At 37.3% G+C, this 22,155-nt stretch overlaps 1 protein-coding gene across 8 annotated transcripts in view; it reads left to right on the top strand.

Annotated features, from left to right (window-relative positions):
* ATP2B2 (ATPase plasma membrane Ca2+ transporting 2) overlaps positions 1–22,155 on the top strand; it is a 374,808-nt gene that overhangs the window by 79,230 nt on the left and 273,423 nt on the right. For all 8 annotated transcript variants that reach the window (XR_014895541.1, XM_085302465.1, XM_085302464.1 and 5 more), the window contains exon 2: positions 2,531–2,581. The gene's annotated coding sequence lies outside the window, so the exon portion shown is untranslated. The remainder of the gene's footprint in view (positions 1–2,530; positions 2,582–22,155) is intronic.

Genomic DNA, 22,155 nt, shown 5'->3' with positions numbered 1-22,155 from the left:
AAATAGAAAGCAAAGTAACTATTAAAAATATGTTTATCTCCTGAAGGCATTCAGCCACAGGTGATTATCTAGAGCAGACTGAAATAGGGACAAAAGAATCCATCTTTTTTCCTTTTAGAAGGATCCTTTAAAATATAATCAAATTTCTCTTGTGCTGTAATATCCTGAGCAGCGTCTGTTCCCCTTCTCATCAGGATCTGGTTTGTTGCTGAGAAGTCTGCCATTACCACTGCAGCATTGTAATTCATGACTCTTCCAGATTTTTAGAATATTGAATAAATAGGAGGTCACACTTAATTTCTTTATAGTTCAGTCTTCAGTTTGACTTGTGAAAATTAAATCTTTCTTTCATCAAAAACTTCTTAAAATCAGTAGGCTTTTTTGTTCCCTAGCAAATTCTTTGATTATCAGTTTCCATATGGTTATTCATATTTTCAGCCAACTGCAGAAAATGGATGACTGCAGGCATTCTGAATTTCTGCTATAGCAAGGATTTAAGCAATTGAAGGAAAAAAATGAAGCACAAAGATTTTTATTTAACAATAAATTTTCTGTGAAACTAGGTTTTTTTTCCCCAAATGACTGGCTTTCTCAGATCAGGCTCTTTTACAGGCAGTTTTACGGCGATATGCGCTATCTTTAACAACTATAATTTTCCAGAATGCTGGGAATGCCCGATGAAAGCCTTGATCAAAGTAGCAATGCATTTTGAAGCTTGCATTGATTATCCGGTGACTTGTAGCATTATAAGCTTGTGCTGTGGTTTTGTTATCTTTCCCACGCTGGAAATGTTGAGTCTCTATGAAGTAAAAGAAATAATACAGAGAAAACCGATTAGCCATTTATATGACTTTATCCTTCTAGTATTTTGAGGACGTTTCTGGTATCTTCTGAGCTTGTACTCAAGATGAGTCTCACAGAGGTGTAAATATTTCACTGAGGAGGCAAATGGAGGCAGGAGAGGCCAAAAGGCCCTTCTTTCAAGCAGTCTCTCCAGAGTTGAGTAGTCCTGTCAGTCTAGTGTCTACGTCTGGGCTGCTTGGAGTCCTGAGGCAGTATTTTCCCTTCCTATTTGTTTAACTTTGTCGTTATCACCTCTCTGCTGTAGAACTTGTCGGGTCTTGCTATACTTTATTGCTTTTAGGTTTTTTTCTGCTAGTACACCCCCTGCTTTGCATTTAGTTTTATTCCTCGAGTTATCTCCGAACTGATTCAAATGGCGTTTGATGCCCAGATTGCAYTGCAATTTTAGGGGGATGAGGGACCACTTTCTCCTAGCTCCAGCAGTGCGCGCACAATTCAAAATTTTACAAGTCTAGTTGTCAGCAATTTTCATGTATTTCCATAATGGGAAAACTCTGGAAAAAACTGTGGCAAAGTGATGGCGATAGCCCAGGGAGTGGAGCAAGGTGCTTGACTTAGCTACTGCAAGTGCTTCTCGCACAGGATGTAGGAAAGATCTTTTGATTGCTTATAGTAATTGGATTCCATGGCATTTATAACAAGTGCGTTACCCTTGTTTCTCAGCCAATTTCATTAATTATGTGTTGCCTACCTAAATTAGCCCTGAATCACAAGGAAGATGCATCATCCTTTTTAATTTCCTACCTGAACAGATGTGCCATGTTCACAGTGAAGCTCACAGATTTGGGCAATTGCTTTTTGACTGTTAATAGCATAATATTTATTCTATCTGTGTATCACTTTGTTTTGTTTTAAAAGTGCTTTGGAAAATTGAAAGAGGAATTAATACCAAAAGTATTTATTCTGGAACTCTTACAAGGCTGCCACTGCTATGTAACTTTGCATAAAGCTCGTGACTTAGTGCAACAGTTATCTGATCAGTGGTAGGCTGGGGTATTTGGCAAGACTGCAKGCTGATCGAGGTATTCCTTGACAAATATTAATGTGCGCCTAGTATTTTGTCTCTGTTTGCTTAAAATGATCTCTAGAAAGCTTTAAATAGATTATTTGTTGAAAACTTGTATCTTACGATTAAATTTATGAAACAAAGAGATATCTACATTGCCTTGGTGTAATTCTTAAGTATGTTTGTTTTTATCTCCTCCAAAAGTCACTAGGAGTTGAACTTTTTTATACTCTGACTCATGTATATATTTATTTACAGAATCTTTTTTCCTTCAATATATTTTATTCTAAGGAAAACTAAGGTTTTATGTTTCCTTTAGTGTTTATAGTCCTCAGTGTTACTACTGAATAATTATAAATGGCAATAAATTTAATAGTTTTTACTTTTTTTTTGAATTGGGCAGATTTTAATACTTCAATTATATTGAATTGGCATCTTTTTTAAACTATTTTTAAAGGATTCACTTTCAGGTTAATGCAGTAAGGGAATACAGAAGAGAAAAGGTTAATTTTATTAATTGTGCCATAAAACTATTTGGCTATAAATGAACCTGGAAACTTTTAAATAGTCGGACTGTATTTCTCTGATTTTTAGATGTATTGTATCCAACTACAATTTGTATTTCCAAATACTGAAACTATTTATTTTTATTTTTATTAGGATTTGCATGCTGCGGCAGAAGATTGCAGCACGCTATGCGCTATGTTCATGGTAAGCCTTACTTGATCTTGCTTAGTTATACACAGTATCGTTACAGGAGATGTTATATTATTTTGTCAGTCTACCATTTGAAATTATCATAAACACACTGAAAAGACTTTAGTCTTTATGCTTTTTACTGAACTAATGAAAAATTTCCAGTTTTGTATGACATCCAGTGCAAAACTAGTTTTAAAAGTCTGTGAAGAATCCCTAATGGTTTCAAAATTTCAATTTGTTCTAAATTGCGGATAGTATATGGTAGGGCCATTTTGGTAGTTGAAGTACTGAAATGGCATCCTGATTTGTGACTGGTCCTCAAGTGACAGGAAAAGGCCAACACTAATATGAAAGGCCGAGCTTGGGACCCAGTAATTCCTGTTTTGTCCGAGCTCCATATCTTTAGGCTCTTTATCTATGCTAAGTAATTCTCCATGGCTGCCAAGGCTTTGGCACTTCTCTTCTCAAAATAACTCAGTTGCAAAATGAGTTTATGACAACTCTTTATAGGCAAAATAAGCCCCTGTGCTCCTGCAAAGCAGTATACTTTCCTTCTCTACCCCGCCTCTTTCAAATACTAGTTTTTCATGTTATGTTCATGATAGAAGTGGTAAATTCGTAATTGAAATGATAACAAATTATCTCTTAGAGATAAGCCTCACATTTACCAAATGTTTTCCGCTATGTACTTTTTTGACCTACGAGATAGAAAATGTGCATTTGTAAGTTTACTGATAGTTTATTTTTTATTATTTTTTTGTTACTTTTTACTAGAAGCAGCTTGAACCCTCATGCAGTCCCCCGCTTATTTTTATTTTCATGTATAGTGCATTCTCTCTTACCTGCCAAAGGATATCTATGCTAGTCAGTGACTTCTATCTTACTGACTGGAAGTTMGTAAACAGCTTTCGTCAGCTGACATGATTAGAAACGTCCGAGACGAGGCTGAGGTATTAAGGGATAGTGTCTATTAATGGTTGTAATCGTCGTCCCTGGTTTACTGAAGTTCAGTCCGCTGTTGAAAATCTCTCTCACTAAACTATSAAGGTAATCAATAGGCACGGTCAGTTCCGTTGTTTCTTCTTATTTCTGAGAGTCTAGTCACATTCACAAATGCTGGTCCCCTAGTAGAAGTATTTAATGCTGGGATATTCATTACCACCTTACTCAGCACACCTACCCATGGGAGTAGTTTGTCTTGCAGGGTAGCACAACAGCTAGTGGTAAGGTTTATATGCATCTCTATAGATCGTGGTCAAGGACAAGCCCTTGATGGGTTACATATTATACTTAATTGCTGACCACTCTGGAATAAGAGCTAATGCAAGAGCAAAAGTTTGACATCTCTCAGGTCCTTTAATCCTAAAGTCTCTGTTTTTCCAGGTTTTTGCTTTGTTTTATACACGTATTTCCTCATTCTAGAAATGGTAGGTCTTTTCCATGTAACGCATGAGGTTTTTTTCCCATAGTCTTCTCTTTAATCTGCTGTTCTGCTGGTGCTTAATGGAGTTTGGAAAAGTCTGTGAGGATTTCAGCACTGACTCTGCAGATTTATTTAACCTGGGAGCCCTAGAATGATGTCTGTATTAATAATCTCACTTTCTTATGTTCTCAATTTTAAAATCTTAGACAAATATTTTGTACTCTAGGGTCTGATGAAATGTCTTTCAATTTAGAGTCTATCTAGCAGTAATCCATTGTAAGCTTTGTAGATGTTCTCTTAAACAGAGCTTCATAATTTTTCTGTAGGCTCTACTGGATAAGGCCCCAAGCCTGATATTACTTAGTTAAGATATTCTTGCTCTAAATACAAGAAATGGTTGTAAACTTAAAGGAATTATTGTTGAATTTTACTATTGCAAATTATTTTATGGTTTAGGCAAACCTGGCAGTATTATTGTCATGCTAATTCAAGCTTGAATTTTTGTGTTTGTGTTTTTTTTTCCCCTAAGATATTTTATCGAGGCTAGCATACAAAACCAGATAAACTAGATTATTATTTCTTTAATTTTGATAGGAAAGTTCATTTTATGCTATCCAATCTCCTTGTGATGGTTTTGAGAGGGAGAAAATTATGATTAAAAACAAGTAATGAATATTCAGCCCATAAAATACTTAACTGTGCAAAGGAATTACAAATCTCGTGAGAAAAAATTCTATACAACCAGATTAAATTTTATGCTTTCTTTTTTCTATCTTACATTCACAAAAAAGAATTAGCATGAAACAGCAAAGATAGATCAATGAGAACCATCAGTGCAAATGGCTTCTTAAAAAGATAGCAGTTCACAGGTCACACCTTCAAATTAGCATCATGCAACTTTTGCATTTCTAGTACATTTCCAACAAATTCTGACCTACATTAACAACAGGTCCAAATTTTAAATGGATTGCTTGTCTTTTTTGATTCAGGGATAAATTACGCATCTAGATCAGTAAGTGTACAATTATTCTTCACATCATCTAAGATATGTGCACTACAGGTGCTACTGAATAATGTTTTATTTTTAAAAGCAATTTAATCAGTTTCCATGCCTCTAACACAGTATAAGAATACTGACCTCTCTTTTTATGGTTCCTGTGGTACTCCAAATTGAATCTGGCATTGTTATTCTCATTTAGATGTACGGAGGTTTGGGGATTGCAATTATTTTGAGTCATTTGTCATCTTTTACCTGCTATAATGCAATTTTTATTAGAATTCTTTCAAACAACTGAATGCAGATTATGTTACTGAGTAGAGCAGGAATGAAACATCAGTGAGTATAGGAGCAGTTCCTGTATTCATTGGATATGATCCTTATTATCTGCCTTTCCTGTATCCCAGAATTGCATCTTGTGGCCACATGCTTATTTTATAACTAATCTTTTTAAAAATACTATGTGTTAGTAAGAATCATAGAATTTCTTGGGGACTTTCCATTGCAGGTGTTCATAATTAGATTAATTTACAAAGTAGATCAAGCCAGTGATGGAAGCATAGAAAAATGACTGAGAGCTTATCAAGTTAGATAAGTAGAGCAATTAATCATACACACCTTCACTGTTTGGATTCGTTATTTAATCATTATCTTGAATGGCTTGCAGTGCTTTTTAGCTTCCATGTTTTTGCCTAAAGAACACATCTGACATGAGCCTGCGCTCAGTGAGACAGTCACCTTGTGGTGTCCTTGTCACACGCCTGGAGAGCGTAAGCAGTGGGCAAAACTCCTACCCCTACTGCAAATCTGCTGACCTTCCCAATGCACCAAGCAGCTTCCTGCTCTACTCCAACCCGTAGCTCTTGAAAACGGTGTGCAGCGTACACTGGGAAAATACCTGGCATCTKCCCTAAATTTCTGTGTCCAGATAATAGTCCTGGCTAATAGCGTGTTTGCACATTTCCATTAGCATCAGTATAGTTAGGGTAGCAGCTGTAAATGGCATAAATTCTCTGTAAAGACAGTACTATACACTCAGTAATATGCATGGTGTTGGTACAGGTGAGGAAAATAAATGTCTTTTTTTATTATTATTTTCATTATTCAAAGGTTTCACCACTCTAAGCTCTAGCAATAAGATTAATTCAAATCCCATGGAAGCTTTTATTATTGTCATTATTCTCAGCTGAGGTTATCTTTTCAATGTACTATCCTCTTCRGTATAAACATTGAGCAGGGTAAATGTGGTTATTTTAGTCAAACAATAACTTGTAGTGAAAGTATTTAATAGGCAGCTCTTGAGAAACTTGAGATTACAGTGTGATAACAATTAGCCATTGAGATGTCCTTAAAATGACTCTGTTCTTTTTATTTAGAAGCAACTCCGTTCATTTGTCTAAAGCTTAGAGCAACCATCCTTAATTGGCCGGTTAGCAATACTGCCTTAAGTAAGGTTGTACCGTTAGGCACAACTGCTAATGGAGTGTCAGAGTGGCAGTAGTTTATCAGCCTGTAAAAATCTGGTAAATACTGTGCTTTTTCAGCAGGTGGTGGGTTGCAGAATCAAGCTGGTGGCATTCGGTGGGATTTCATTTTGTATCTGTTAAGTATTGACAAGATCCAACACTTATCCGGTGAAGGAGGAGAGTGGGGTTTCCTAGAGAGCCCCACGCCTCCTGCCCTCCCCGTCGCTCCAAGGAGTGCAGTGCCGCACTGGGTTTGTGTGGAGCACAGTGAGTGCTCCTGGCACGGTGGCCGGGCACGTGCATGCTGGTGGTGCCAACATGTGCAAATTAGTATTTCCAACTCTTGTACAAATGGATAGGGATGTCATGGATCTGCATGGATTGCTGTTTACCATTTTGGAAATCGTTATGGAGGAAGGTACAGAGGAGCTTTGAGGTACTTTTGAGTTGTTACGTAGAGGATTGCCTAGATTTTACCCAAATTGTACAAAAACTAAAATCACAGTATGCACTTACTGATGCTAAGAAACTGGCATAGATTGAAACTTTTTTTTGTAAAGGAGCTTCAAAATCAGAATTATTGCTAGTCTTGACTGATGTCTTATGAATACTTCTTTCATATATAGAAACCTGTATGAGCAAGATACKACTTAGGTATTTAAGACATACATCTAATTTTACTCACATGTTAATCTATATCTAAATTGTATTTAGTCACTGGAGGCAAGTGAAAGTGTTCAATATGCATAACGCTCCAAAAATGGATGCAGCTTTTCTTCTTTGTTAAGTGGGAAAGCGTGACATTTCACAATAAACATCACTGGTACTTGTCAGGTTTGGTCCCGCCAAACTGGACCCAGGCTCCGTAGGACAGTAAGGAGGAAGGGACCTTTCTCCAGCCAAGGCTGTTGCAGATGGCTCTTCCTTGCCTTCAGGAGACATCAGCCACTTCCTTTCCCATGCCCACAATTAATCCTAAAGCATAGCAGATAATGAGGAAAGAGAAGAGAGTGCCCACTCTACTCCAGAGCTGCAAAAAGACTCAGTGTTCAAATTTGATGATGAGTGTTTTCTACTTCAAAAATTTATGAATATATGATATACCAATGTTTAAAGTAGCTTTAATTTTTCTTCTACATAGCATCTTTCTCCTATGAGATAAAAGCTAATCTATTTTTTAATATGAATCTTTACGCTTGTATACTCTTCTTGTTCCACTCACTGAAATACTCGTCTGCTTTGAGCGTGTCCTAAAGCAGGTGACTGTTAGCTGCACTAGGTGAAGTATTTTCTTGGCTCTCAAAACCCAGAACGCGGAGGTGAGTAGGTGAACACAGAAGTGTAGATGCCATCCAAGTGTGAGAGATACAATGATGAGTGCTTCCTTCAGCACTAGTAGTGAGGAGACCCTCCTGAGGAGTTCATTACCTATTTCTAATGATTGAAATGCTTCTCATGAGGAGGATAATTACAGATATTCCATGTAAACTTTGAACTGATTGTTTTCTGCTGCATCAACTCAACTCTGATACTTTAGTTCACTTGTATGCTATGGACCTTCCTTTAAAGAAATGCACAGTGAACACCGAGATGCCTTGATTAAGGGGCATTTATGGTGGAGAATTTTAGTCTCAAAACTTAAAACGTCTACCTTTTTCTCCCTGCAAAACTGATACTCCTTCAGTGGAAGTCCTTTTATCATAAATGTTCAGAAAGGAAACTTTTAACTGAAGTTTTTGGCTTGAATCAAGCTTTTAAACTGCCTTCTTACAAATTTCTGATTGAWATTTTCATACTGTTAACACTACATCTTCAAAACAAAATGTAGTGCGTTTAGGAATTCTTTTGAAAACTATAAAATTCTTGAACATTTGCAAATAAACAACAAATATTTGGGTAATTACTTCATGATGTCTGTAGATTGATAGCAGTGTTTCCCTCCAGGAAATAAGTAATTTTAAAAGAAAACAGCTCTAAAAGATGGTGTCAAAGACATGGAAGCCGTGTCTTTCTCTGTACAGATGGCAAGCTAGTCTCTCCTGTAGCTAACAAACTATTGGCAGTTGCCCTGATATTGACTCACTGAAAGTAATAGATAAATTCCAAGGGATGGGGAAAGCAGCTGGAAGGAGCCGTAAATGGGAGTACTTAACCCCCTTGCCCTTGCCCCGTGTTTCATTTTGATTCTTGATTTAAATGCAGAGTTGTGTTAGTTATTACATGACTGTGAAACTGTCTTAGATAAAATGCACGTGCTTTTGAGAGTCTTGACTCCGCTGTCGTGTCTGTGTGTTTACCGACCTTGGGAGAGTCGGGTCTCACACTAAATATGATCTCAGACTACTTCAGCAGTAACATGAACACAATAACTTTTTAATGTCTTTACTTGGTCTCTCTGAACAAGTGTAAGATACCTAGATGTGACTGGTTAATGCATCAGCATAATGGAAGGAATGATGGATGACCCGTAAAGCTAAATCGTACCTCTGGATACCTTATACCTTACAGAGCTTGAGGATATTTTGCTTTGTAGAGTTAGACAACTCTTTTTGACTTTGTCAAATATGAACTGAATGTGTATACTTTTATGTGTTTCACCCCTGAAGTGTAGCGTTTGTAGCAAAAAATATATTACTTGTGATGGCAGTGTCGATGKCTAAAAACATTAATAGATCATTCTCTTGATTCACAAACCACAAATATTGCTGCTGGTGATTAGTGGAAGCACTGGTTCTAGATTCACACTTTTGGGGTTTTCAATTTATTGCATTGCTTTTTGAGAAATGAGCAGGATTTCTAAAGAGTGGGGATAGAGTAGCTTCCGTACCTGCGTAAGACTATATACGTCAGGAAAGAAGACATTACAGTGTAAGTATCCGGAAAAAGCTGTTACTGAGAAATTAAAACACAAGATCAAAAATATCCAGTTACTACTGTTTGATCCTTTGGTATGTCAGCGTGTGCTTAACGCTAAATCAAAACCTGTCTGCGTCTCACTAGAGTGCGAACTGGCTTCAAGCTGCCTTTTGCGAAGGAGGGATGGATGAAGCCAGCGACGTTGGGTAAGGTCGAGCTCGGCCGCAGTGGCGGCCGCTCCTGCAGGCGGAGGGGCAGCGCCGTCGGCGCCGCTCTGCACCAGGGGCTTGGCAGTGATGACTGTTCTCCCTGCTTCTGCGCTGCAACCAAAAATAGCAGTATCATGCAGTGGTTGGGAACTGACCTGTATGCACAGTAATTACCTAGGGAGCAGGTAACTCTTTTTCTCACTGTAAGTGCTTTGAAACTGCTGGGTTTATCAAATTCTTCCCCTAGAGACCACTGAAAGTCGATCACTGACTGCTATTCCTTCGGGTACTGTAGCTTTCTGTTTGATGCAAAATGGATCTGATCTTGAATTTGAAATTATTGTTTGCATTTTTGTATTGTTTTCCCAATGGATATTAAAATATGTTAAAAATATCACCTTGAGAAAGGACTCAAGTTCCATAGGAATAGAGAGAGAAATCATACTCTATATTTGTGCCAAACTTCTAATTTCGTTAGCTCTGTGTGTATATTGCATTGGTGACAATGCTTTTAACACCGTTGTAAGTGGGTAAAACCGAAAAAGAGGTGGTGATATAATGGTATTCAGGAGTTATAATCATTCTCAGTCTTATTTTCTATAGCAGATATGCCATTACTAGGGATTTTGTCAAATACTCTTGACTAGTCCATGGTTAAGTATTCACAAGGTTGCCTTTGCAATAGCTGGTGTATCACATGCAGCTTGTTCACAGTTTCTGATAGTTCACTGGTATTCTTAGTTTTGGTTGTTACCCCCTTCCTTCCGTGGAAGTACCTTCATTTCCTGGTAGAGCATTCATGTCAAGGATGAAATGCTCAATTCAGTAACAGGAAAGCAGAATAAAATCCCTTTTTTAGTGGTCTGAGTTTTAYGGCATGAATAGCTGCTCTTAAACTTACTGTTTTCTATTGAGTAAGAGTATTTTTTTACATTTGCTTAAACGTTGAATCAATATTTCCAGCAAAATAACTCTTTTCTTCAAATTTCCTTTTTAATAAAATACAGGCACTTTGAACTCGGCAGACCTCACCATCTGTTACTCAATTTTCACTCCATAAAAATTTGCTGACATCTGTTTAATCCAAAATATCCTTATAGTCATGGAGAAATTGAGTCCAAACTTAGYGTTTGACTATTTCTATGTGCCAAGTAGAGAAAATTTGAAAATCATGAATAGGAACTGATGGGAGAGGAGAGGAAAACATTGAAGCTTGTTACTGCTTGAGCCGAYTCCAGCGCTGCACTTTGCTCTGGGGCTCGCAGTGGTCTGTGTGCTGCTGCGGGGCAAATGCCAAGTGTCCTTGGGCTGCTTGGAAGCAGGAAATCTGCCGGCCTCTTTATTTGGCTCTCTGTCAGGGCGACCAGGAAGTTTTCACCAGCGTTGTGGTTTGATGGACCCTTCCCATCTCTGTCCTCCCATGTGGCATAAAAAACTGACACCAACTTTTTGAACTATAATTTACACTGTTTATTTGTTCGGATGCAGGCGGGATGTTGTGTAACATGTTCTATTCTTCAGAATCAAGAAGAGTTACGGCTTGTCTGGGTCTGTTGCTCTTAGGATTGATGTATAGGCAAGCTTCCTCCTCCAGAATGATTTTGCTGTTTGCTGCAAATTTATATCATTTTACCTGTGAACTGAATTGATGTTTCGAACTGAGCAGTTAATTTAGAATATTGCTTTTTAATTGAATCTTCAGTAGAATATGCTGATTATCTTGAATTTAATGATAAAGAAGAATGCTTTAAAAATTTTTCATTTAAATCTCATTAGCTGTGCATTTAGTATTTATATATGGACTCTTCAACTGAAATTGTTATATCATATTTTAAAGTAATGTTTTTTCCTCTGTTCTGAAACAAGAAAGTCGAGCTCTTTTTTTAAATGATTAGGTAGACAAAATCAATTGAAATGAAACATGAGAGTAATTTTGCAATGCTTAGAACCCTTCCCTAATTTTTTACCCTTGAAGATGCTCATCATCTATCTTCAAGTTTTCTTTCAGAAGATGTATTAAGGTATGCTCAAATGAAAAATGTCTAGGATTATTAATTTTTTTATATACTTAATTTATTTAGAAGGGATACTTTTCATCTGGCCTTTTAAAATCCTTGGGAACACAATAAAAGAAGAGCAGAAATACCTGCATATATTTCTTGTGACTTTTGTAATGGTAGATTGCAAGGGAAGAGTTTCTCTTTCAGATGTTTTGCAGATTGCTATGTAAGTTTAAATTGAAATTATAACAACAAAAGTCTTTGGCTAGATGTTGAAAACTGAATATACTTTTTGTTTTGTGGCAGATGATTACTGCTATATTTGCTGATAGTGAGCTTACTGTACTAAAGAGAAGAGCGCCTTGTTTAATTGGAGCCATGAGCCAAGTGTTCTCTTGGTTTAACACTTTAACCAGGTGCTAAAGAASAACATCTTACTCTGTGACTTCGTCAACTCCTAGAAGTAAAAGGCCTCAAACAGGATGAGGAGGCAGCTGTAGCGCTGTGTCTTGGTCTGTCCCAGGATTTCCAGAAGTCCTGATAGCTTTTCCGAAAGCTTCCGAGCTTGCGGCCTGTAGCCGTATGTCACGTTTTGTGCGTTGCTTGTTTTTTACTTTTGAGSCCACTGTTTCTTTTTACGACCCGTTGCAAGCGTTCTCCTGCTTTGCAGCASTGCCCAGGGCAGGGCGACGGGCTCCTCCTGCGGCCACCCTGGGGGGAACCTTTAACAGCTCAAGGAACTGCTTTACTCCTGTGGCCGCCCCTCCGCGGTGGCTCCAGCCCTGGACGCTGGTGGTTGAGGGATCACAGGTAAGTTCACACCCACCTGCCTTTGATGTTTATGCCTTTTTCTCGCCCCGGTTCTGTGCATTTGTTTACTGCTAGAGGTATGTGCTCCAGAGTTAGTGGGGTGAGCTACGCAGGGTGGCTGTGCCGTACGCTGATGCAACATCCCCGTGAAATGATTCAGGGGATCCCACAGCCTTGTGATAGCCTGTAACTTCGAGCACTGCAGAATTTAGGAAATAAAATGGCCTGTCTRAATAGAGAAAACAAAGATTAAAGCTTTACTAAATTCTGCTTGTAAGAGAGGTAGGAGATTTCACTTAAAAATGACAAGGTGTAACTGTATTTCATTTGCTTTGCTGATCCACTGGTGTTTGAAGAACCACATGAGAAACTGAGTAGTTAAAAAGTGGAGAGAGAATAAGAAAGAGCTATGAAGAAAAGAAAATATAATTAATGACCTTTTTTTCTCCTAACTTAGGTCAATTTTTTAAAATAAAATGTTTGCATAATTTTTTCCATTTTTTGTTCAGTTCTCCTCCATCCACTTTTGGCCACATATTTTTGTCATTTTTGATGTGAATTAATGAATAGTTTCAAGTGTAAAAAATATTTTCAATTGCTTTAACCTTTATAAAAAAATATTTTCCGCTTCTATGTTTCTTGGCTGATTTTAAAACTTTGTGTTGAGTGAAGTTAAAAATAYATGCAAAAATATTCTGTCCTTTTTTAAATGAAGTTAATAGAAGGTAAAGTTAATGGAAGGTATTCACTTTACACCTAGCAGGTATGGWAGAGAATGGGAACAGTTTTATTTTTTTTCTATAAGTAGTAACTTCATGGGATTAAAATGTCATATTTCTTGATAATACATAAGTGCTTTTACTCCTACATGTACCTTCACAGAAATGTAAATTTAGTGAGTCATATTCAAAGTACAAAGGCACTGGGAGTTTRAAATATTATTTTGCATTATGCAGCAGAAACCATTATTTGATATCAAGTCCGAAACTTTTAAAACATCAAAGTTASAGAAGTATTGCAATAATTATAGTAAATAGTGTGAATAAGGTACTCAGTTGATAGCTAAATTTAGTGTATGCAGAGAAGTAATAGACACTTTTGTTTTCTACTTGCAGAATAATTTTAATTAGAAGCAATTGCATAATTACTCCAACGTAAATTGCTGCTTTCTGTATTTTTTTTAAATCTACATATATTCCATTTTTAAATTRAGGATTGTTGCAATTAAAGCATTACTTATTTATATTCTGTACACAAGAGCTAGAGAAGAGTTCAAGGAAGCTTTCCGTGTAGATGGGTTACAATGCTACAGGCTTGACAAACTTCTATTCGGGAATTTTTTTTCTCCAAAGCATTCAAGCCACGATACAGAATTAAATGGACCACTGATAAACTCTCTTTCTAAAYCTATAATGATGTTTATGGCATTGGTATTGTCCCGAAGTTTTATGTATCTAATAATTTAGTTCAAGGAAAAAGCTGACCAGAAATAATCCTATATAAATATGCTCAGGAAGGACTTGCACTGGAATTTTTAGGAGTTGTAACAGTAACTATATTAATGTCCCACATTAATTTTTTTTTYCTTTTACGCTAATGTCATGATAATATTGTGTTGGCAGAAACACTAGATGGAAAAGATGGTCTGAGGACAAAGTTGTGTTTCTTTAAAGCTTCCATCTTTAAATGTCTCACGACTCAACCATGGATGCTTAAGAAAAAATCAGTATTTTGTTCTGGGACAACAGCCATGCACATGAAAAACGGGTGTTTCCATTTTGAATTGTATTTCTACCTCTTGAAGTGGAGATTGGCCAACGAGACGGGGTTTAGCAGAAAATCCTCCCGGGAGCTGCGACCCTTTCGGGGCTCCCTGATGGCGCTCGGCGGCGGCCCGCTTCCCCCGGCCGCGGCCGGCCAGGCGCCCTGCGCGCCTGTATCCACAGCGACAGTCCTGCGTGCGTGTAGCAAACTTCGATGGGAGCGACTGCTTCTAATGCCTATTTCTCCGTGGTTTTTTTTAAGTATACAGGTTATTTAGAGAGCAAAAATGGGTTTTTGCTTAAAGAAGGTTTTTCATCAAGTTGTTGCTGCTGTCCTGTCTTTTCGTTCTGTAAGTAAGAGGCAAAATCAGGAGTCAGGTCTTTTGTAACTATTCCTTGCCTGCGTACCAGTAATATTTTTAAGATGCAAATGTTGGCAGCTCTAACATTGAAAGTACATGACCCTTGATTGCAAATATTAAATGAGCTTTAACATGGGATTTTAAAAATAATGAGTATGGTTTTCATCTTTCTTCTTGTTACTTCTTTTTTTTTTCTTCTTTTGTGACTTTTGAGTACCCAAAGCCAAGAGGAAAAAAAGAAAAGCAAGAAGCAAATTTGCAGCTTCCTTTCATTCTATGGAGTTAGAAAATATATTTTTTTAAAATGAAGCTGAGTTTGTTGAATATACCCCTTTTCTCTATTACTGTGGGTTATAGTGCATCTCTCTTTGGATCTTGTGCATGTGATRTCTCTAAAATTAGAACCTATAAATTCTCTACTGTCAAGTGCTCTTTAGTTCATAGCGGCTTTGAAAGTGTGGACTTGAGTCCAGTTTTGTTTTTAGATAGGATAACCTGTGTCACTTAGAAGGAGAGTACCTGTAGTTATGGTACACTAACGCGTGCCTGCGTCTTGACTCACAAAAAGCTGTTTTGGTTTCTGTGCTGCATTTGCCTTAGAATACCCATGCTGTGAGCAGCTCCTGTGTACTTACACTCACCTGCTCTGCCATGTGATTTACTGGTAATTGCAAGAAGACTTCAATGAAAGGCTTGAATATTTGGGGTAGAAAAAACCAAAACCCAAAACACAGAAGTATTTKTATAAATGACACTTAGCAATGCTTTCCCTAAAATACTATGATTTCTATAGCTATACATCAAGTCTCATGTGCTGATTCTGCATCTTATATTAATAAATGATTTGGGAGTTTTCACACAGTTTAATTCTGTCAAAAGGCACTAGTGATGAAAGAGATGGTGGTTCAGAATTAAATTTTTATTCACTTAGTTCTATATCCCGTTACACAGCAGCTTTGATCCTAAGAATATGTAGCTGATAGAGTATGTAACATAGGAATATAAACATATAACATGCAGTGCAAGCACACTATAGTCTAAGAAGATGTAACCCAAAATAAAACCTGCTTTCCATTTTAAAGAAATCAGTGCTACTTCTGGACGGGCTGTCTCCAGAGGCTGAAAATTATCTCCTCCGTTTACGTGCGGCAGCAGACATAAAGGAATTCTGAACTGTGAGGGCTGCCGATGTCTTCTGGTATAGTCATCGCCTGGCTAGAAATAAAAGATTATACTTTCTAGCTGAAAAAAATGAAGTTGAAATGGTTCCTGTTACAGTTAGGCTGCCATGAGATAAACAGCTATTGCATTATAGGTTGTTTTTTTAAGTTGATAATTCAAATAAGTAAGGTTCAGGTATGCCAGCTGAGAGTGCATATATTTCAGTAAGTTTGAGTCAGACATGCCTGTGTTTAAATGCAGTGAGCAATGCAACTACTTACCCAATGTAGTGATGGCTAGGAATGGGCAAAGTTCACATCAGATCTAAAGCAACATCACTTTTTTCCGTGGCATAACATTACTTAAGAAGATGCAAATATAAATGATATTTCTGCACAAATATGACTATGGAAGTTTGCTGTGATTTCTTTTTAATATTTCATTGGCAAGTGAAATACCCCTTTCCTTGTCAGAAAATCAAATCTCAGACTCTAGGAAAAGCAACCAAATCTGGTAGATGTGCCGTAATCTCCAAAACTGGACATAAAAAGTTGAAAATGGAGTAAGTGTTTTTACACCACAATATTGATTGTATGCTCATTTATTTAAGAAAAGAAAGTTACAGTGAGATTGTGTCTGCCTCCTGCTCAGATGGTGAAGGATCATTATAATCAGAGAAAAAGACTTCTTAAAAGAATTAAAAGCATCATTTCCTAATTTTCCCACTCAGAAATAACTTGTGCCAAACTGTCTAAGAGAAAAGTAGTTTCAGATRTTTAACTTTTGTATAGGATACAGAAAAAAGAGCAGGTTTGCGTTACTGTGTATAACACTAATGCATTTCACTCATGTGGCTGCCGGTGTCCTGTCTTGGTGGCATGTCTCAGTCGTAGCAACGCGTATAAATACCGGAAGGGAGCGTGTAAGAGAGGACTGGGCCAGGCTGCCCTCAGTGGGCACAGCGCAGGTAGATATGTTCTATTCTGTAGTACTTTCTGTTGCGTTTAGTACGTGTTACGTAGTTGGAAATTAAGCAGACTTTCCATATTCACTTTCAAAGTGTGAAGTTTAGTTGCTGAGATGATGATGATGGTTAAACATCTTTGCAAATGAGAATTTCAAAGGGGTTTTATGTACTGTAGTTTAATGCCAACCTAATTACCTCTATTTTGATAATACTGAAAATGAGCACTGTAACAGTGGGGATGTCAGACAAATTAAATAAGAACTTATTTTTCTTGATCTGATTTTTTTTTTCCTTCTGTATTTGTGGATAAAATTTCCTCAGGCTTGATATGAAGTCATCTTATGTTGGTGTACAGTGTGCTGGTAACTCAGGTTAGCTTTAACTTCTAATTCCCACCCTTAGTTGTTAATGGTATTCAGTTTTCTTTTAATCCTAAATGAAGGAAAATCTGCATATCAAGCATCTTTTTTTTAGATCAGATAAATATTCTTCAGGCTTTTCTCATTTCTTGATATGAAATATTTATTTAACCTTTATCATATTGCTGCTAGAATGTGATCACCTTACCGATTCTATGATTCAGCTATCATAGTTGTGCACTCCAGAGAGTTCAAAATTATCATGGAATTAAGATAYTTTTGAAAGAGGAAAAAAATGTATATACTTGTCCTTTCCTGTGTTTATCATTGAACACGGGATACCTTCAATTTTAGGACTTGTTTTTAATTGCCAACATTGATTGAATTTACTTTAGAATTTCCATTAGTGAAAAGTGAAGTCCCGAGTCTTGGCTGCAGAGCTGTGCAGCCTTCATAACGAAGGTCAGAACTCTTGAACCTTCCTTCTGACGGGACGGGGTTTGTGCACAGCGCTGGTGCTGCTCCCTGCCCCAGTGCTGGACTGACCCAGGCGCAGGAGGCGAAGTAAGTTTTGTATTTGCAGAAGTTTCTCCTTGTAATTCAGCCGGCCAGTTCTCCGTTAATAACATCTCTCTTATAATCAGCAGTGGGCTTATTGTCTGCCAGGCRAACGTGAATGTGTTTGAAAACATTTCTGGGAAAATTCCAGCCACTCTCAAAATCACTGCAATTAGCTTTTGTGATGGCTGCAAGTAGAAACCAGAGACTTGAAGGAATTAAAGGAAATCCATGAGCAGTCTTCCCTGTGAGGAATGTTCCTCCTGAATATCATCTTTTATCACTCTGTTGATGACCAGTCCAGAAATCCTTGACTGTTTTCATCACTTTGCCATGTATAGTAGTGAGGATTCTCTGAACAAAAGGCTCCTGTAATCCATTTCATAGTCGAGGTTAACCTTGGAAATTGTCTTTGTTTCTTGTAGACTTCAGGCAAGGAATGAGAATTCAAGGAAAACTTATTTCAGAACTAGGGAGAAGAAATCCCTGAAGACTTAGGGTTTATTTATGTTTTGAATTTTAAAACATGTATTGATTATACTGCTTTCAAATTAACACAATGAAGTTATCCAACCACATACTTTGCACATTAAGACCTATATAAAATTTTTGCAAAAAATTTAGAGAAATGAGAAACTGGTTTAAACTTTCTTTATCATGATATTGCACTGCATTTCATAACGATGGTACCTGTTTAACTCTCAGCTAAGTAGATTGTCACAGAAATACTTTGTGGATTAGTCTTTGCTTAATCTTATGTCTGTAATAATTGGCTTAACACGTTGCGTTGTTTGTAGATGAATGTCTGCTTTTGATCTCTTCAGTGGCATGTCTCGGTTGAAGGGTCTCGTCAACTGATTCCAAGAGAGMGCCTTTCAAAATGGCCAAGGTAGTGCAGTAGTGCAGTTTTAAGTTCACACTATGAAGCAAAAAAGAAATCRGATATACTTCTGTGGTCGCAGGCACTTACAGAGATCTCTCATGTTTTATTTTCTGTATTTCATCCAGATCCTTGTAGATTTCTGAGGTCTGCAGAGGTTGAAGTTAGCTTCCTGGAGGCAGGTGCATGAAATTAGCTAGCAATATTCTGACATCTATTATGTGCAAGCAGTTATGGTGTGCTTGATCTTTTTCTTTTTTTTTGTTTATATAACTCTGGGTGTGAGTATGTATATTTATATTCTGTTTTTCTGTTGAACACTTGTATTTTTTACAGAAATAATTTTTAGAAACAATAATACTTTCATTAAACCTTTATCTTTGATTTACTTCAGGTTTTTATTTCTTTAAGTCTTGAGAATTCTTAGCCTGGAGAGCTTCACTATCATCACACCTCTGTTTAAGAATCAGTCATGCAATTATGTGCCTACCCAGTGAAAGGCAAACCTGCTTGGAAACRTTCTCACCCTGCTTCCCATCCTACTCTGTTGATGATGACCTGTTTTCTTTTAGATAGAAGAGAACTGGAAGCTTTTTACTTGAAGGAGTACTTACGCATTTATTTCTGAATCCTTGCTTTCCCCTGGTGTATGAACTAGCTCTTGGATTTTGCACTAAAGGCTAATAAGCGATTCCATCTCTTGCTCTGAAATTCTAGTGTAATCTCAGAGTTGCACAACATAGGAGCTTGGGCATCATGAACATTGTATATCAGGTCCCGAACATCCTTGATGTTTGATTCTTGAAGAAGCAGAGATTGGTATTTACATGAAACGTGTCTATGGTATTTCTCTTTACTTAACTGTGTGGTATGAACGGAAATCTGCTGGCTTTCCGTTGAGGGAATAACTGGCAAGGTAATAGTCACCAGAACAGGACCTCAAGGTCCTATTTAATCACAGTCACAAGAAAAGGACCTCAAGGCAGTTCCTCCCTCCCTCTCTCCCTTCCTTGCCCCCTAATCCCTCCCCAAAAAGGGGGGGAGGGGGGAGAAGAGGGCAGAGTGACTTCATTTGTATGTTCCAGATATCTCCTAAAGGATCAGGGGAATTAGCTAAAATCCCTTGTAAACACAAGTCCGTCTTACCTGAGGTGCTAACAATTTCAGCAAGACTTAATGTTGACCAGTGTATGAACATTAGCAGTGAAGGAGCAAAGCAGCCAATTCCTGCTTATTTGATAAATATGCCAACTTGAAATAAGAGTCCCTCAGAAAGAAATGATTTGAATGAGAATTATAGACATTTGAAGTACTCATGCAATAATCTCAAAGTATCCAATAGCAACAAGATTAGTTAGCACACTAGCTCCTTCATTACAGAAGGAACTGAATGTGTCTAATGCTAGCAGAAAACAAGGAGCCCAGAACATGGGAAAAGCAAGTAATCATCCCACAGCACTCATAATTTGCTTTGTAAAAGAAATCAGCTACATGATTTAAGGATAGTGATAGTTTTACCTTTTTTTTTTAATCACCACAACTTGATGAAAAGTCCGTCTCTCAATGGCAAGGCATAAAGTGTTATCTGCATCAAAGAGCCTACTTAGTATGCATCCCAATGCTGCATTTGCTGCTGCATAATTATGTACTATTTTGCCATTTTTGCCATCAGTGCCTTTCTAAGCTAGTGAAATCCTGACCACTCTGTGAAGAAACTAATCCAGATAGGAATTTAGGATTAAGGATTAGTCCAAATGTTTTTGTTCCTACAGAAAAACATATTTTTTAATTTTAAGAGTATGAGGCAGCTGTTTTCTTGATAGAATTCTATTTTTATTTTAGACTTCTGAAGAACCTTATTTCTTATGACTACTTTTATGTATAGAATTGATAGTCAATTAGGAAAATTAGTAAGTAGAAGCAAGTGTAGAAGAGGAGCATGGGACAAAATATGGCTGGAAGAGTTCAGATCATGCATCTAGAACGTTGGTGGCAGCAGCAGGAAAAATCTTTGCKCCTTTGTTTTCAACATTTTTTTTTATTTTCAAACTTTACAAGGTGAAGGACAGTCACTGTTTTTTCAGATTGCTGCAGAGCTTTATGGGATCTCACTGCTGAGTATTTTTTTTTTCCTTAGTGCTAGGCATAAACTATTCTTCTTTCTATCTTCAGCATCCCATCTGTTAGCAGAAAGTGATGAGTCTGAAGAAAACTGCTTTGGAAAGTAGGGTAGCTTCCCTCAGGATGAGGTGCTGTGAAGCCTTGACAAGTTCACTGGGACCACTTGCCTTCTCTGTCCTCATTGTTAATAAACAGTGGCTTATTTTTAACTTGCGCAAAGTATTTGTCTAGATAGAAGGAGTTATTTTAATTTGATGTTTTAGGCTTATAATAAATCTAGTTTGTTGAGATTTCTCTTGCATATGTATGATTACTTGCTGAGTTTCGTTTCCAGAAGGAAGAGAGTCTCCTGAGRAGAAGCATTGAGAGGTGATTCATTGCTGGACCCACATTCCTTTTCTGACTTAGTCTGTGACTGTGACTGCAGGTTGGAGAGGAGAACACGCAACGGGAGAAGGCAAAATGACTGAGGAGGACTTGCAAGGATCTGGCAGTTGGTGCCCTCAGAAATATTCAGATCAAACCTGTTAGTGCATCTTCGCATTCATCCTCTTTTTCCCCACACTTCAGTCTTGATTCTTTGAGCCAATTTTAGTCTGTTTGTCAGAGAGGCAGAGACAAAAAGATGTGGAGTTCCTGCCAGCAGTGAAAACAGATGACCAGGCTGAAGGAAGAAAAAGCCTTCAGAAAAAGGCTGCTGCTCTCTGTGGACTACCAAAAGCCTCCTTGGGAATCAGATCTTATGAAATGTCACTAATTTGTGCAGAAAGCTCCATTTTAAGCTTGCGTATTATTAGATAGAAGAGAATGGCGCAAGGCTTCATTAGCTCTGCTAGTCACAGAGGTTTTTGTCCAGTTTCTGCTTTCAGAATTTGTATCTCCTTAGGAATAGTACCTTCTCAAGGGCTTGTCTTTACTGGCATGCTTTCCTCTGGCTGAACTTTTTACTTATTTTTACTTATTTAATTTATTGCTGTTAGCAGTAGTACGGAGTACTGTGTGTCCTAGAGTTGTGAAAAGTCTACAGTTTTCCTAACCATTGGAAGATAATTTTGACAGTATGTGGAATCAGAATGGTGCCTATTTTTGTTTGTTGCCCACAGCGTAATCTTGTACGCTGTAATCATCATTGCATTTCTTTTTATTGTTCAGATCTCCCTGTTATCTTGTAMATGTTCTCCAGAGTACATACTGGCCTTTAATTTCAAAAGTTACGGTTTATCTTCTAGATGTATTTTGATTTCTGTAATAATTCTAACATTACTTTTATCTAACAGGAAGCACCTTTTCCTAATTTTTTGGTGTGCCCTTATGCTTTTCTGTAATAATACAGAAACATATACCACTGGTAATTGTTACTAAACACTAAAATGCGAAGCCTTGTTGTTTTTCATTTTTTTTTAAACAGATTTTTATCAATAACTTTAACAAGCCTGATTTGATTTCAGTTTTCATTTAAAGTCATGTGACACCATTGCATGACTTAAAAAAAGAGAACTTAGGTTTTTGTTTATGTATACATTATTTTTTTCATTTTCCTTAAAGAAAAGGAAGCTCTTTGCATGCCTGCTCTTCATACATTGTCAGTAGCTATATATGGTTTAGTTTACTTTTACATAGTTGGTGTATTCTTTCCTTTTTCTTGTTTTACTCC

The sequence above is a fragment of the Rhea americana genome, unplaced genomic scaffold (genome assembly GCF_003343005.1).
Source record: "Rhea americana isolate MKP2758 unplaced genomic scaffold, rheAme1 scaffold_19, whole genome shotgun sequence".
NCBI classification, from domain to species: Eukaryota; Metazoa; Chordata; class Aves; order Rheiformes; family Rheidae; genus Rhea; species Rhea americana.
Note: the sequence above shows the minus strand (reverse complement) of the source record. Positions and strands in the feature narration are given on the sequence as shown.